This window comes from Ambystoma mexicanum, chromosome 7p (assembly GCF_040938575.1).
Source record: "Ambystoma mexicanum isolate Mex_15411 chromosome 7p, UKY_AmexF1_1, whole genome shotgun sequence".
Lineage (NCBI taxonomy): Eukaryota > Metazoa > Chordata > Amphibia > Caudata > Ambystomatidae > Ambystoma > Ambystoma mexicanum.
Window position 1 is genome coordinate 501,070,297 of NC_090939.1, and position 16,233 is coordinate 501,086,529.

Genomic DNA, 16,233 nt, shown 5'->3' on the forward strand with positions numbered 1-16,233 from the left:
GGCGCGGAGGACCAGCACGCACACAGACAAGGCGCCCTTGACCGGCATCACGGACGATGTGCCGTTTGGGAGGATCCGGGCACCCCACCGCCCCCCACCCTGCCCTACATACAGAGCGGGACATCCTCGTCCCGTGTCAAGACGAGAGTCGGTTGGAGGGGCTGGAGTGCTCCAGCGCTCCCCCACTGCCTTTAGGAAGCCGCGGACTGGCAGGCGGAGCGGCCCCATAGGGCGGGAAGACGGGACACAGAGGAAGTGGTCGAGGTGGAGCGGGTCCCGCTCCGGAGGATCGTTGTTGCCCTGCGGTGCGGGAGGTGAGGGGACTGCTAGGAGTGCCCCCCTACCCTGAGGCAGATAGACCATCCAGAGGGGGAGGAAAGGGAAAAAGAAAAGGGAATCCCGGGGGAGCACCGTAGCCTGGAGGTGCAGGACAATCTGAGAGGGAGAGGCACCTAAACGTAGCAAATCAGGCTGGGGCCCTCCACACCAGAGAAACCACATAGCCCAGCAGCACAAGAAGGGAGTGGCTGCTGAGTTGTGCCCACCTCACCCTGAGGGACACTGAAATACTTTGGAACAAGAGAACCCCCGGGGCACAGAGGATTGGAGGAGAGAGGCGAACAGAGAGTGAAAATCATCAAAACGCGGCAAACCAGGCCAGGGCCCTACACAATAGAACAATCATAATCTATCAGCAAGGGAGGCAAGGAGATTGCCGGGAAGTGCCCCGCTTCCCCCTGGAGTACATAAAGACCATCCAGTAACAAGAGAACTTCTAGGGGTGCACCAGTGAACGAAGGAGTCGGGTGAGCAGAGAGCACCACCATAAAAACGCAGCAAACCAAGCCGAGTCCCTCCGCCCCGGCTAAGTGATCAACTTAGCCGCACAGGAGGCGAACAGATTGCTGGAAAGAGCCTACTCCACCCTAACATACACAGAAACACTAAGAAATAAAAGGAACCCCCAGGGGAGTATTACCGACTAGAGGAGTGGGGCGAACTGTGAGCAGAAGCCACTATAAAATATGGAAGATTAAGCTGGGACCCCTCGCAGATACCACAGAAGAGGTGGGCTCCGGACACATAAGCTTAAAAGACTGCAGCAAGACATAAGGAGTACAGGCACCAGTAGCCCTATCCAAGCAAGACCCCACATAGATCCTGACGACAGACCACACGTGGAAGGAACAAGAGCGGAATTGAACCTCACGCCGCATAGTAACAATGTCTAAAAAGAAAGCAGAAGGGAAAACCAAACAAGCCAGCATGGACACTTTCGCCAAGGCATCAGGAAATAAGCAGTCAAACCCACCAGACACGGCAACAACGGAGACGAACACTCCACACCAGCTAGATAACGGGAACAATGGAAAGATCCTGGAGGCGATTGCCTCCCTAAAGACGTGCCTCGAAAACAGGATGGACACTGCTATAGGTGCCCTGAAAGCATCCTTAGAACATAAACTAGACACAGTCATGGTGGATGTGGGCCTCCTTCGACAGGATGCTAGGAACCTGACGGACAGAGTAACAACAACGGAGCAGCGGGTACAACAAAACACAGCAGACTTCGCTGTTACGCCAGCACAAATGTCAGAAGATCTGCAGAAAGTCAAGTTCCTAGAACAAAGAGTAGAAGATGCGGAGGGCAAGGCAAGGCAGAACAATGTCCACATAATCGGAGTTCCAGAAGGAGAGGAGGGAAATGACCCCACGGAATATGTTGAAAACCTGCTTCTTCAGGAGATCGGAGCAGGGACATTGTCCCAGAGCTTTGTGGTTGAACGGGCGCACAGAGCTCGAACTAGGAGACCTTGGCCGGGTGAACCCACCCTCCCTCCCCCCCACCCCCCCTGAGGGCAATGATCGCCAAGATTATGAATTTTAAAGACAGAGAAAGGATACTGGCATTCTCAAAGGGAGGCGGAGAGATCACTAGGAACTCCTCCAGGATCACCATATACCACGGACTATACAACCACGGTCCAAAAACAAAGAGCACAGTTTGGCCCCACAAAAGAACATCACAGAAGAGCGGGGATACGATATATGCTCCTCTTTCCGGCCAAGCTGCAGGTGATACATAAAGGGAAATCATACTTTTTTGAATCCACGGAGGCCCACACATGGATGGATACACAAGGAATCCCCCCAGCTAGGGCAGAGAAACGCCAACAACGGAGGGGACTAGCCCCGGTGAAGAGATCCGTAACAAGCCAGGAACAATGACGCCAAGCATCCAAACAAATGAATTAAGTCAGGAAAAGAAAAGACAATATAAAGGAGCGACCAGCTCTACTCAGTTGCGCCGGCCGAGAAGAACCAAGCTCCTAAAGAAGAGCGCAATGCGAGTTCAGATGCCAGTTTTAAGGCATCACGCTGCGGCAAGTCTGCTTCACCTAGAGAAGCAAGACGAGAGAAGCGGCGAGGCCCGAGCAGGGGGAGGGTGGCTGGGCGTTAGTTTTTCTGTTGAAGTTTGGGTTAATAACTTGAGTGAATGGTTGGTAAAAGGCATCGGCAGCAGAGGGTACAACGAGGACTATAATGGGAAAACTCCAGTATGAAGTTACTGGTACAGCATATGGCAACAATCCTGGAGACACGACCGCCAGGGAACAGGGGAAGGGAGCCCCGCAGGACAGATCCCAAACAGCACCAGAATAAATAAACACAAGAGACTGGGGACACATATTAGGCTATGGGACAGAGAAGCCGGAACACTAAGCGCACATGTGTCGGGATGAGCTTACAAAAGCAACCTGGAACATGAGAGGTCTCAACACATATGTCAAGAGGCTGCGAGTCTACGCCTGGCTGAACAAGATGAAGGTCAAGATAGCAATGCTCTGGGAGACCCATCTGACACCAGCAAAACAGACCAAAGTTGGCACACTTTCAGACCACGCCCCGATATTGACAACATGGGCACACACACATGGGAAAGCCCCGATACCAACATGGCGACTCCGGGCAGCGGACCTGGGAGAAGGAGAGCTAGAGGAACACCTCCAAGAGGTGATAGAAGACTACTTTGAACATAATGAGGGAAGTGTAGGAAGTAATGCTACACTCTGGGACGCGTTTAAAGTTGTGATAAGAGGGGCAGCAATCGGCAGAATGGGGGGGACTGAAAGGTGCAGCCATAGAAGAACTCAATAAACTGGAGCGGCAGATAGAAGTAGAGGAACGCAGGGTGGAGGCAGTGGGGGAGAACCTAAGTAACTGATGGAGTTAAGAACGAGATGTGTAGAGCTATGGGGAAAAATTGGAAGGTTGAACTACGGGAGGTATTTACAAAGATTGCATGCGGAAGGGGACAAATCTGGTAGGCTCCTGGCGTGGCTTACTAGGCAAGAAAATAAGAGAACCCATAACGGTGCTAGAAGACGAAACAGGGAGGGAAATTACGAGTCAAGAACACATCAACCAGTTATTTGCCTGATTCTATGAACAATTGTACGCCCCAACCCGTAGGCTGACCCGCTGGACATAACAGATGCGTTAGCGGATATAAGATTGCCAAAGTTGGCAGAAGAACAAGCTCAAATACTCGATGCCCCACTCACGGAAGAAGAAATAGAGAGCGTAATTGCTGAGTTCCCCACCAGCAGGTCCCCGGGTCCAGACGGACTCCCAGGAGAGTTCTATAAAACATTTAAAAGTACTATTACCCCAAAACTATCAGACATACCAGCATGCATACAAAAGTGCACAATTACCAGCTAGCATGTGTTAGGCAGAAACCTGTGCAGTTCCCTTAGGGACCACTGCAATAGATTTAGGACTACAGGTGGTTGGCAGTAAACCCAATTGGTAGCAGTCTGTACCACCCAGATTTACCTGGTAGCTGTGGCTGAGCAGTCAGACTTCTCTCAAGATGAGTTAGGCAGTATGCAGAGTATACACAATAGGTACAGAGACACAGTATTACAAGCAAACACTGATCAGAGCTTTGGTGTAAAAGTATATACTTATTTATTTAAAGACACACTTGTAAATTACACTAGCACAAAAAGAGGTAAGTAAATTCAACACACAGTCACTATTACTAGATGTACATCCCGTATTCCTTATTAGACAAGTCTTAGTTAACACCACTTATTTCTAGACAGAGGTGAGCACTTAACTCAAGATGGCACTCCAATGAGTTAAGAAAAAGGGAGGGAAAAGACAGAAATTAGGAAAAGCACACAACACAATACTTTAGAAGCACCCAGCAAGGCAGGAAAGTCAAGTCTACTTGTGAGCAAAAAGTTCTTAGAGAGAACAGAGCACCAATGCGCCCAAGATCACACAGCTTAAAAGTCTTGAAAAGTCTTGCAGGGAGCTCAGGGGAGAATTAAGTCAGCTCAGAAAAGTTCAGTTAGCCAGCCTAGGGCCAACCCAAGTGGTAAGTGGAGGCTTTAAGAGTCACCCCACACAGACCGTTGCGAAGGAGGCCAGGCGAACACAGTACCTTCAAAGTGGAGAGGATCCTCCAGCGGGGTCAGTTGTTCCTGGCAGCAGGTGCAAGTCGCGGTGTCATCCAGAGGAAGAGATGGTCTCGACGTGGAGGAAAACTGAAGGTCGTTGCACTGCCAGGGAAGAAACCAGCCACGGAGTTCTCCGATTAAAAGGTAAGACCCTTTTATTTGCGGTAGTGGAAAAACCGTGGTATTCCGGTTACCGGGGTGCTTGGCACCGGCAAGGCGGCCACGAGAGGATCCGGGAAGGCGAAAAGACTGGCAAACTGGTTATCCCCACCAGTCAAAGGAAGAAGACTCTCCGGGCTGGAGATCTCCTCTGTCGTCGGGAAAAGTGGTGAGACGGTTCAGCAGGGCTCCACCGGTGGTGTCGTCGTGGCAGGTCGGCTCAGCTTCTCACTCTTCGGATTCTTTAGGTCCTGTGGCGACTTCTGAAGTTCCAGTCCCCAAAGCCCTGCTTTTATGCAGCAAACCCCCATTCATTCAGCCTAGCTGTCAATCAAACATGCTAACTGGTGAGCCGGGCGGCTCACCACTTGGGCCAATCACACAAGAATGCGACTTGAGTTGCCAAGGCAACTCAGTGCAGGGTGCCTAAACCCCCTCCCACACCCTCTTTGGTACCCAGACAGAGTGGCACCATTTTTGGAGGCTTCTGTGGAGAAGCCCGCCAAAGAGTGGAACAAAGGGCCCGACTTGGGTTGGAGTGACAGAAGCGAACACAAACGCCATTTTGGAACCGAGTTTCGGCAAAAAATACCAACCAGTGATTTTATATTAATTTAATAAACCGGCGGTATGTTCGAGGCTGTATTAAAAAGTGGTAGCCTCGAACAATGGGAAAATCCCATAGGAAAATATTCGCGGTCGAATATAAAAAGTAGTATCCACTGCCACCAGCCAAAACTCGATCAGGGGGGACGGAGACGTGCCCCCTCGAACAACAGACCCCGGGGCAATCGAATTGCCTCGACCAGTACGTCCACAATATGATGGTTTGTACTGGTTTCTGTTCATAATTTGGGACTAGTGAAGCCAATGGTGACTTTACATGCCCTGGGAGACAGTAGTCAGTCCCAGGGTATGGAGCCTATGTTTGGGGGTCACTATGACACCCCTGGGTTACTGCACTGAGGGTGATGTGTAACCCACATACCAAAAACACATGAAGCCCTATGGGGTAAAGGACCCCATAGCCCATAAAACACATTTAAAGTCAAAGGAACACCTCAAATCATGTCTAAGAGTGGGAGTAAGAGTCTCGCTCTTAGCAGGAGAGAAAAAAATAAACCCCAAAAATCAAGCAAAGCTGCTGGGGGACTAACTAGGTTTGGGAAATTAGCCTTAACAGAGAATTCTCCCTAACAGCATGTCAGAATAAATAATTATACCGATCCTTAAACCAGGAAAGCCACCCATGAAGTGTGCTGCATACAGGCCGATCTCACTCATGAACCAGGACGCCAAAATACACACGCCGGTCCTAGCTAACCGCCTAAAACAAGTAATTCCCTCATTGATACACTCAGACCAAACAGGCTATGTTCCGGGACGGAATACGTCATGGAATCTCCATAGGCTACACCACGTAATAGATAGGACAAACCAAAGACTGGGGGGGGGTGTGCAATAGTATCCCTGGATGTTGTCAAAGCATTTGATTTGGTGAACTGGGGTGGGTGATGCGGGTCCTCGCCCACTTCGGAATTGGGGAAGGGTTCCTCAGATGGATAAGGTTACTGTATAGGGACAGAAGAGCCAGGGTGAGGACAGGACGATACACCTCGGAAGACTGAAGAATATACAGGGGAACTAAGCAGGGGTGCCCACTGTCACCAATGTCATACATTTTGGCTCTCGAACCGCTGGCGGTTTTTCTTAGAGCAGAATACGGAGACACAGGGTTTGAGATAGATGGTGTGCTGCACGAAATTTCATTATACGCAGACGACATGCTGCTTTTTGTGGGAAACCCGCGCACTAGTCTGCCCTGTCTCCTGGAAGCAGTCGGCGCATACACTAGACTTTCCGGTATAGCAATCAACAAAGAGAAGTCCTTGATTTTCCCCCTGGCTGGAATGAAGCGGGTCCCCCAGGCAGATCTCTCAGACCTAGGCCTAACATGGGCACCGCACTCCTTTCGATATCTGGGAATAGAGATACACCACAACACTGCAGATTCTCATCAACACAACACGCAGGCAGCCCTCGAGAAAATACAAAAGAGCATGACTTTCTTGGGAACACTACCACTGGGGATGATGGGTAGGGCGGCCCTCCTGAAAATGGTGGTACTCCCACGCCTGCTATACTATTTTACAAACATCCCACACAGTATCCCAGGGCCTTCTTTACCAAACTAAATACAATAGCAAGGCACTTCCTATGGGTAGGGGGGAGAAGCAGGATCGCAATGAAGACATTAGAGAGACTATGAAGAAGGGGGCATCAGGCTTCCAGACTTTGAAAAGTACCACTTAGCGGGGCAGTTGCAATTTGCAGTCAAGTGGCTGGATGAGGAAGAAACAATCGACATAACCATTTTCCAACTAGCATTAAAAACATACTACCTAAGAGAAATACCATGCTGGACAAACCCTTGCTCAGGACCCTACCGTACCTGCTTAACCTTGCGGTAGGCCAGTGGAACGGAGCATGGAAACTACAGGGGACACAAGACCCCTGTTCGTCACAGATCCCTCTTGCGGGCCTCGTGGTCATGGATGGAAACACACTAGCAATATACCGAACCCAGTGGGAAGCCAAAGGCGTAGCACAAATCGGGGACCTGAGAAGAGACGGGAGGTGGGCAGACTTCCAGGAGATGGTGGAGGAGTGATATACACAAAGGCCAATTCATCCTTTATAATAGAATAATCCTTAAGATCAAGAGGAGATGGCCAGAATGGGAGGGCAAGGAGGACGAAACAGGGGCATTAGATACATGGTACGACATATCCGAGGGAACACACACAACCTCTAGGTTATATGAACAGATGTTGAGAGCCAATAAGGCACAAGAGCTACACGTAAAACAGCGTTGGGAAGGGGAACTCCAAAGACCCTTTGAGGATCAAGAATGGAGCAGATTGCTAAAATATCCGAAGAAAGTGTCCAGGAACGCAAGCTTCCGACGAGCACAATTGAACGTAAAACACAGGGGTACCTTACACCCAAAAGGATGAATACGAGGTATGAGGGAAATCTTAATAAGTGCCCCTGATGCTCAGCCGACGAAGCAGACATGGTGCACATGTTTTGGACCTGCCCGGTTGTACAGACCTTTTGGGAGGGAATCAGAGCTAAAATAACAGAGAGCGGACTCCAAATACAGGCAGAGTACCCAGAGAGGTACTTGCTGGGCCTCTTCCCGAGACGAGGTAGACATAAGGCACACCTAGCAAAGATGAAGACTTGATATGGGCTTTCATCCTAAACGCTCCACTGAAACTACTCTCACCTCTATTCTTAACTCCCTTCTTAATGCTCGCCATGCCAAACAATCCTCTATCCTTATTCTCCTTTATCTCTCTGCAGCCTTTGACACTGTCAATCACCCCCTCCTCCTTCATACTCTCTCCTCCTTTGCCTACAAAGGCTCCGTACTCAACTGGTTGTCCTCTTACCTCTCTTCCCGCTCCTTTACAGTCTCCTGGGGTGGCCGGTCCTCTCCCAACTATCCTCTTGAATATGGTGTACCCCAAGGCTCTGTACTAGGCCCTTTCCTTTTCTCTCTTTAAACCACCCTCATTGCTCCTGTTATCTCCTCGTTTGGCATCTTCCACCACTTCTATCCCGACGACACTCAACTCTTCCTCTCTTTCTCCTCCTTCTCAACTGACCTCCACCTACAACTCTCTTCCTGCCTTACTGCCATTAAGAACTGGATGTCTTCCTGCTTTCTCTCTCAACACCGACAAGACCGAAGTCGTATTCTTTCCCTTTAACTCTCTTCCCCCTCCCTCCCCTCCCAATTCATTCACTTTCCTCCCTCCAACCTTCCTATCTCTCTTCAAGCTCGTATCTTAGGCGTTCTCTTTGACTCCTCTCTCTCCTTCTCCCAACACATCTCCCTCATTTCTCGCACCTGTTGCTTCCACCTCTTCAACATTAGCAAAATCCGTCCCCCTCTCACTTTCCACGCTACTAAACTCTTAATCTCCTCCCTCATCTTCTCCCGCCTCTTCTACTGCTCTTCCTTATTCTTTGGACTTCCTACTTCTCACCTTGCCCCTCTTAAATCCATCTACCACTCTGCTGTTCGCACCCTCTGTCTCCTTGCCTCCCGTGACTCCATCTCTACCTCTCTCTCGTACCTTTGCTGGCTTCCTTTTCACTCCCAACTTAAATTTCAATTTCTCTGCCTTGTCTTCAAATCTCTCCTTGGTCTTGACCCCCTTATCTCTCCTCCCTTCTCTCCTTCTACTCCCCCTCCCGTTCCCTTCGGACCGCTGACCATTTCCTTCTCACTTCACCCCCACCCCCTGTGCCTCTTCCCGTTTTCCCTCCTTCCAACTCTTAGCACCTCTACACTGGAACTCCCTTCCTCTTGCTATCTGTTCTTTCCCCACCTTCACTTCATTCCGCACTTCCCTTAAATCTCTCCTTCTCCCTTCTCCGCCTTGAAACCCTTTCCCCCCCTTCTACTTCCCCCCCTTCCTCACTCTTTTCCCTGACTTTCTCCCCTCCCCTCTCCTGCCTCCCCTCTTCCACCCCCCCTATCCTGTCCCATCTTCCTTTCCTCCCTATCCCCGTCAGTTGATTGCTCTTCTCACTGTTTTATTGTTTGATCGATTCATATTGTAATTGCTTCAACCATTATATTGTTCATGTTGTATGTATTGTTGTTCCATGTACAGTGCTTTGGCGTGAGGCGCTTTATAAATCAATAATTACAAATACAAATATGTATACTAGCCAAAAGGAGGATAGTGATGTCTTGGAAATCAAAAGAAGGCCCGACCATAGAATCATGGTGGTCGGACCTCCGAAAGTGGACACTAGCGGAAACCGCAGTCTGGATAAGAGAAGTGCAAAAGGGGGAGGGAGAAACGGCACAGAAAATAACTGCATGGAACTCCCTGGTACAGGACTTGTTCGGACACGAGGGAGAGGATGAAGAGGGAAACGGCCCCGGTGATGCACAAGAATAATGAGGGATTCAAGACAGTGGTGCATAAGCAACCATATATGAGACTATATCAGAGGGGATGCCGAAATGGCCCACACAAGTAGCTTTTGATGGACGGCAAAGTCACCCAGTAGCCCCAGGACATTGAACGCATAGCGGAATCCGAGGAAATGCCAATTATGTTGTGTGTTTGTATGTTATATTTGTTGTTTATTAAAATAATAAAGAAATTAAAAAAAGTAGATCTAAAATACAAAATGACCAAGAGCTTGATTTTAAAAGAAATGACATGGGTACGTCAATTTTGCCAAAAAGGTACAGTGGGCTGCTAATGCAATGCTAATGTTAATCGACTTGCCTCTTCCACCCCCTCACCCCCAATAAACTTATGTTAAAGGTAATAGAGACAGCTACTGAGGAAGGGGCTCGGGTGGATGATGTTTTCCAATTTATATAATGGAATAATCAAACTACCAGAAATATTAACGTGTTAACCTGGCATTGACAGCGAGATGGCCTTGGCAATTCCTAATCGGGCACATAACCGCTTAACGAGACCTGATACAATCCCTGTGGGTCTTTTTCAAGACTAGCTGGAACTGTTAAGCCCCACTGCTGATGTTTAGTTTCAATCCGATACTTGAGTCTGTTATGAGATGCTAAAGGACATTTATACTGCGCACTATCACCACCCGAGGGGTCCCATGGCGCTCTGGCAGATCTGAAAAACAAGAGGGTAAGATGTCTAAATGCTGGTTTAACGATAGACCCGGTTATCGTTGAGGCCTTCTTAGCAAGTTTATCCAACCGTCTTTACATCTCCCAAGAAAACGAGAAGAATGCCCATTTGATTCCAGACCACACCATCCGTTCTCTTGGGCACATCGCTGTGGCGCTGAGGGACACCCCAAAAGTGATGGAACCCATCCTACAGATCCTGCAGCAGAAGTTCTGCCAGCCACCATCACCTTTGGGCGTTCTCATCATTGACCAGTTGGGCTGCATGGTCATCACCGGAAACCAATATATTTACCAGGAGGTCTGGAACCTTTTCCAACAGATCAATGTCAAAACCAGTTCTGTTGTGTACTCAGCTGCCAAGGATTATTAGGATCACGGGTACAGACACTGCTCCTTAGCCGTCATCAATGCCCTGGCCAACATCGCTGCCAACATTCAAGGGGAGCAGCTGGTAGATGAGTTACCTATGAACTTGCTGGAGCTCTTTGTTCAACTTGGACTCGAAGGGAAGCGAGCCAGCAAAAGGGCTAGCGAGAAAGGGCCTGCTTTGAAGGCGTCAAGCAGTGTTGGAAACCTAGGTGTGCTGATTCCAGTGATTGCAGTGCTCACCAGGCAGCTACCACCAATCAAAGAGGCGAAGCCCCGTTTGCAGAAACTCTTTCGGGATTTCTGGTTGTATTCAGTCCTCATGGGATTTGCTGTAGAAGTCTCAGGACTTTGGCCAGAGTAGTGGTACGAAGGGGTCTGTGAGATTGCAACCAAATCCCCACTTCTTACGTTTCCAAGCAAGGAACCTCTTCGCTCAGTGCTTCAGTGCAACTCAGCTATGAAAAACGACACTATCACATCGGCTGAATTGAATGAATTACGCAGCACCATCATTAACCTGCTGGATCCGCCTCCAGAGGTCTCTGCGCTCATCAATAAGTTGTTTTTGCAATGTCCACCGACCTGCTCTGTTTACCGCTTGGAGTATATGAGGGTGCTGAACTCCACTGATCGCTTCCAAGTTATGTTCTTCTACTTTGAAGATAAGGGTATCCAGAAGGACAAATCAGGAATGATGCAGTGTGTCATCTCAGTGGCTGCTAAAGTTTTCGAGGCGTTTTTGGGAGGAATGGCTGATAAGCCAAAGACCTGTGAGAATGAGTGGGAGCTGGAGCGACATGCTCAATTCTTGCTGGTGAATTTCAACCATATCCACAAACGCATCCGCAGGGTGGCTGACAAGTACCCGTCGGGACTGGTGGATAAGTTCCCACATTTGCTGTGGAGTGGGACGGTGCTGAAGACCATGCTGGACAGCCTTCAGACACTCTCTAAGTGCAGACATTCACAAGGACCAACCCTACTATGACATTCCAGATGCACGTATAGAATTACTGTCCCTGATCCACATGAAGCCCGAGAGAGCATTGTGAAGGACTTTGCTGCACGCTGTGGAATGATTCTGCAAGAAGCAATGAAGTGGGCTCGTCTGTCACCAAATCACACCTGCAGGAATACCTGAACAAGCACCAAAACTGGGTATCCGGTCTATCACAACACACAGGGTTGGCTATGGCTACTGAGAGCATTCTTCACTATGCTGGCTACAACAAGCGGAACACCACACTCGGGATGACCCAACTGACGGAGCGCCCGGCTTGCGTGAAGAAAGATTACTCCAACTTCATGGCTTCTTTGAACCTGCAAAACCGGTATGCTGGTGAGGTCGCAGGTACGATAGATTTCTCTAAAGCCATGAGCAGGACATCAGACCTGAATAAGTTTATGATCAAGCAGCTTAACGAATCACTGGAACCAGGGAACCCTGAGGTGTACACGCAGGCAATGTTCAAATTGACGGCAATGCTAATCACTTGCAAAGAATGTGATGCCCAACTCTTGCATCATCTATGCTGGGGCCCACTGCGCATGTTCACTGAACATGGCATGGAAACGGCTGTTGCTTGCTGGGAGTGGCTGTTGGCTGCCAAGAATGGGATAGAAGTTCAGTTTATGCGAGAAATGGCTGGAGCTTGGCAGATGACGGTGGAGCAGAAGTTTGGTTTTTCTCGGCAGAGAAGAAGGAAGCAGATCCCCTGGCTGCTTCAGAAGAGAGCCAGCCAAAGCCCTGCCCTCCAGAGGTCACACCCCACTACATCTGGATAGACTTTTTGATCCAGAGGTTTGAAATAGCCAAGTACTGCAGCTCGGACCAAGTGGAGATCTTCTCCAGACTCTTGCAGCGGTCCTTGTCACTAAACATTGGAGGGGCGAAAGGAAGCATGAACCGGCATGTTGCAGCAATCGGCCCTCGATTCAAGTTGCTCTCCCTTGGACTCTCTCCGCTTCATGCTGACGTGATATCCAATGCCACAATTAGAAATAAAATGCGTGAGAAGATCTACTCCACTGCGTTTGATTATTTCAGCTTGCATCCAAAATTCCCAACACAAGGAGAGAAGATGCTGCGTGAGGACATCAGCATCATGATCCGCTTCTGGACAGCCATGTTCTCTGATAAGAAATACTTAACTGCAAACCAGCTCGTCCCTCCCGACAATCAGGAACCCTCCATGGACAGCCTTTCTGCGACGTCGCAGACGTCGCCCAAAGTACATTGGATGTGACAGTTGGCGCTCGAAAGCAAACTGTACAGGGCTGGATTAACACCTACCCGCTATCCAGTGGCATATCCACCATGTCAAAGAAATCGTGTATGTCTAAGAAGACCAATCGAGGTACCTAGCTACACAAGTACTACATGAAGCGGAGGATGCTGCTGCTCTCCATGTTGGCCACATAGATCGAACAACTGACTACTTGGTACAATCCGCTGTCCACACCCGAGTTGGAGTTGAATCAGACCAGGGAGAACAGTGTGGCTAACTGGAGATTAAAATACATGAGCTTAAATGAGAAGCAGTGGAAAGACAACGTGAATCTGTCCTGGAGTATCTCCCCACACTTCGTTGTGCAGCTGGCAGCTAGGTTTAAGAACACCGAAGCAATAGCGGCTGAAGTGACTCGTTTGGTGCGCCTCGATCCTGGAGCTGTGAGTGGCATACCTGAGGCAATAAAGTATCTGGTCACGTTTCACACCACCAATGCAGATGCTCCTGAGCTCAGTCACATCCTGTGCTGGGCCCCAACAGATCCTCCCACTGGCCTGTCCTACCTCTCGAGCATGTACCCACCTCATCCTCTCACTGCACAGTATGGAGTCAAAGTGCTGCTCTCCTTTCCTCCAGATGCCATCATCTTCTACATTCCACAGATTGTGCAAGCACTCCGATACGACAAGATGGGTTACGTTTGAGAATACATCCTCTGGGCTGCTGCCAAGTCTCATTTCCTGGCTCACCAGTTCATCTTGAACATGAAAACCAACATCTTCCTGGACGAGGAGGTGCATACGAAGGACCCCCGACATTGGGGACTTGTTGGAACAGCTGATGGAAGAGATAACTGACTCGCTGTCTGGCCCAGCCAAGGAGTTCTACCAGCACGAGTTTGATTTCTTTAACAAGATCACCAATGTCTCTGCCATCATTAAGCCTTATCCTAAAGGAGAAGAGAGGAAGAGGGCATGTTTGGCAGCTTTGTCCAAAGTGAAAGTGCAGCCTGGATGTTATCTACCCAGCAACAATGAAGCTATTGTTAAGTCAACACCCATGCAAAGTGCTGCGAAGGCGCCATACTTGGCAAAGTTTAAGGTGAAGCGCTGTGGAGTGAGCGAGCTGGAGAAAGAAGGTCTGCGCTGTCGATCAGACTCAATTGACGAGAGCACCGAGGAGGGACAAGACAGCCGAATCTGCTGGCAGGCAGCCATCTTTAAAGTTGACATGCTGGCCTTGCAGATCATTGACCTGTTAAAGAACATTTTTCAGCTGATCAGCCTGGATTTGTTTGTGTTCCCCTACAGAGTGGTAGCCACTGCCCCTGGGTGTGGTGTGATTGAATGCATTCCTGACTACATCCTGCGACCAGTTGGGCCGGCAGACGGACAATCCTATCATAACATCAGACATCAGTTCATAAAACCAATTACATCCCTATTTACAATTTTTCATAATCCAGCTGAATAAAACAAGACAAAACGAGAAAGTTGTGCTGTAGTTCCTGTTAAATACTCTGAATCTGAAAACCAGTCGACCACTGGAACTGAACATGAAGGAAAAGTGGATGAAATGATTTCCAGCGACCGGAGATCTTGCTGTGTAACCAGAGCCTGTTGTAGCCCTTCCTTCCAATCGACCTGGGGAATCCAAAAACGATGACCCTGACCCAGAGCCTGGTGAGACCCACTAGATTCAAGACAACCTGCATTTTAGCCATCCCACGCGTTGCAGGGATCCTGCGGGGCTGCATACCCCAATATCCTGGGACCTCGAGCCATTGTGCGGTGCACGGTCTTCTGAATTACGAATCTCACTGAAACATAGTGGGCATCATGGTGGATCTCCGGACACATGAATCAAGTCTGAAAAGTCCCCTCAACAGAGAGCTGGACCTTTGTGACGACGAGAATTCAACCCCGATTTTCTGTCTTCTTCTATGCTCCTTGAAAAGGCGGCAAATAGACAGAACCGCATCCACCCTCGAGGAAAACCTTGCCTAGCGCCTTCTCCATCGATCCCTGCTGCAAAGTCCCTTCCAAGGTCCTGTTTTCAGTCACCACGACAAGGAATCCACTGACCGGGTTTTTGGCTGCAGATCCTGAAGTAGTCCTGCTGCAAAATCTTCAATGCTGAGGTACTGTGTTGGTGTGGGTATGTACTTACCTTAAGTCTCTTGAGGTTTCTCTGTAGCTGTGGGGTGTTTTCTGTGATTGGGAGGTCTCTCGTCCAGTACACCCAGCCCCACTGCTAGAATCCTGCTAAGGTGTCACCTGCAAAGCCCCTGGACCCTCTCCTAACCCTAGAAGTAAATACTCACCTGTTTGCCCAGTCTTCCTAAGGAACTCTGACTTTTGCTACTAAAGAACCTTTTCTGACACTGTCTGTTGGTCACTAGTCCCTAAACCCCTCCCCCCGCCCCTTCTGCCCCTGAGAATACTCATGCTCCAAGAACCAGGGAAATAGTTTTAAGGGATGAGCCTTTTGCCTAGAAAAGAAAATGTGTTTAAAAGTTACTTATTTGTAAAGAGTGGGTTGGCTAGTTGGTTGGTTGGTAACTTTAACTGTAAGAGTGAACAGTTATAAATGTTCTTAACTAAAGTATTGTGTTGGTTTCACCAGAGCATTCCTGCAGGATAATTGTATGAGTGTCCTCCAACTGTTGGTATCACCAGGTTAGTCCTGTTAGTACAATTGTATGAGTGTCCCCCAACTGGGTCTTGCTTACCCTGGCTTGCTCTTAGCCTGTCCAGAATAAGTCTGTATTAGGTAGTTGCTTACCTAGAATAACTTTGAGTCATTCAGTAAAGTGTAACATTAGGGTTTGCTTTCCATGTGATGTTGTAGACAGACTCACAGAGAGAGTCCTTGGTTCTAACTGTCCCTCATAAGTCATACATAAGGTACTTGTATAGCTGGGAAAGATCTAACCTGGACTACATTGTGAGGACTCCATTGTGAGGTTAAAAAATGTGTTTTACTTACCTTGAGTTAGCTATGTGCCATCTCAAAAATAAGTTACAAGAGTTACTGCTTAACCTTATTCTGCGTTTCACTGTTTTCAAAAACACCTGTAATTGAATATTACATCCTTAGGTTTTACTCACCTAGTATAACTGTGTGTTATCACAAAAGTAGTTATAGGTTTTTGCTGTACCTGGAATAAGTGTGACACTATTCGCAAAAAGTATATTGTCAAGTTGACTTATATGATTTGTACTGAGAGTCACTGTACAACTGGTAGGGCCTACTGCCCTTGCATTACTTAATGTCATTGTGAAAGTAACCATTGGCT

The 16,233-nt window shown here is 48.7% G+C and overlaps 1 protein-coding gene and 1 pseudogene across 2 annotated transcripts in view; both read left to right on the forward strand.

Annotated features, from left to right (window-relative positions):
- Positions 1-16,233, forward strand: part of MED14 (mediator complex subunit 14) — a 1,766,813-nt gene that overhangs the window by 1,234,177 nt on the left and 516,403 nt on the right. The gene's annotated exons all lie outside the window — the stretch shown is intronic.
- LOC138526557 (phosphatidylinositol 4-kinase alpha-like) lies at positions 1,225-14,361 on the forward strand (annotated as a pseudogene).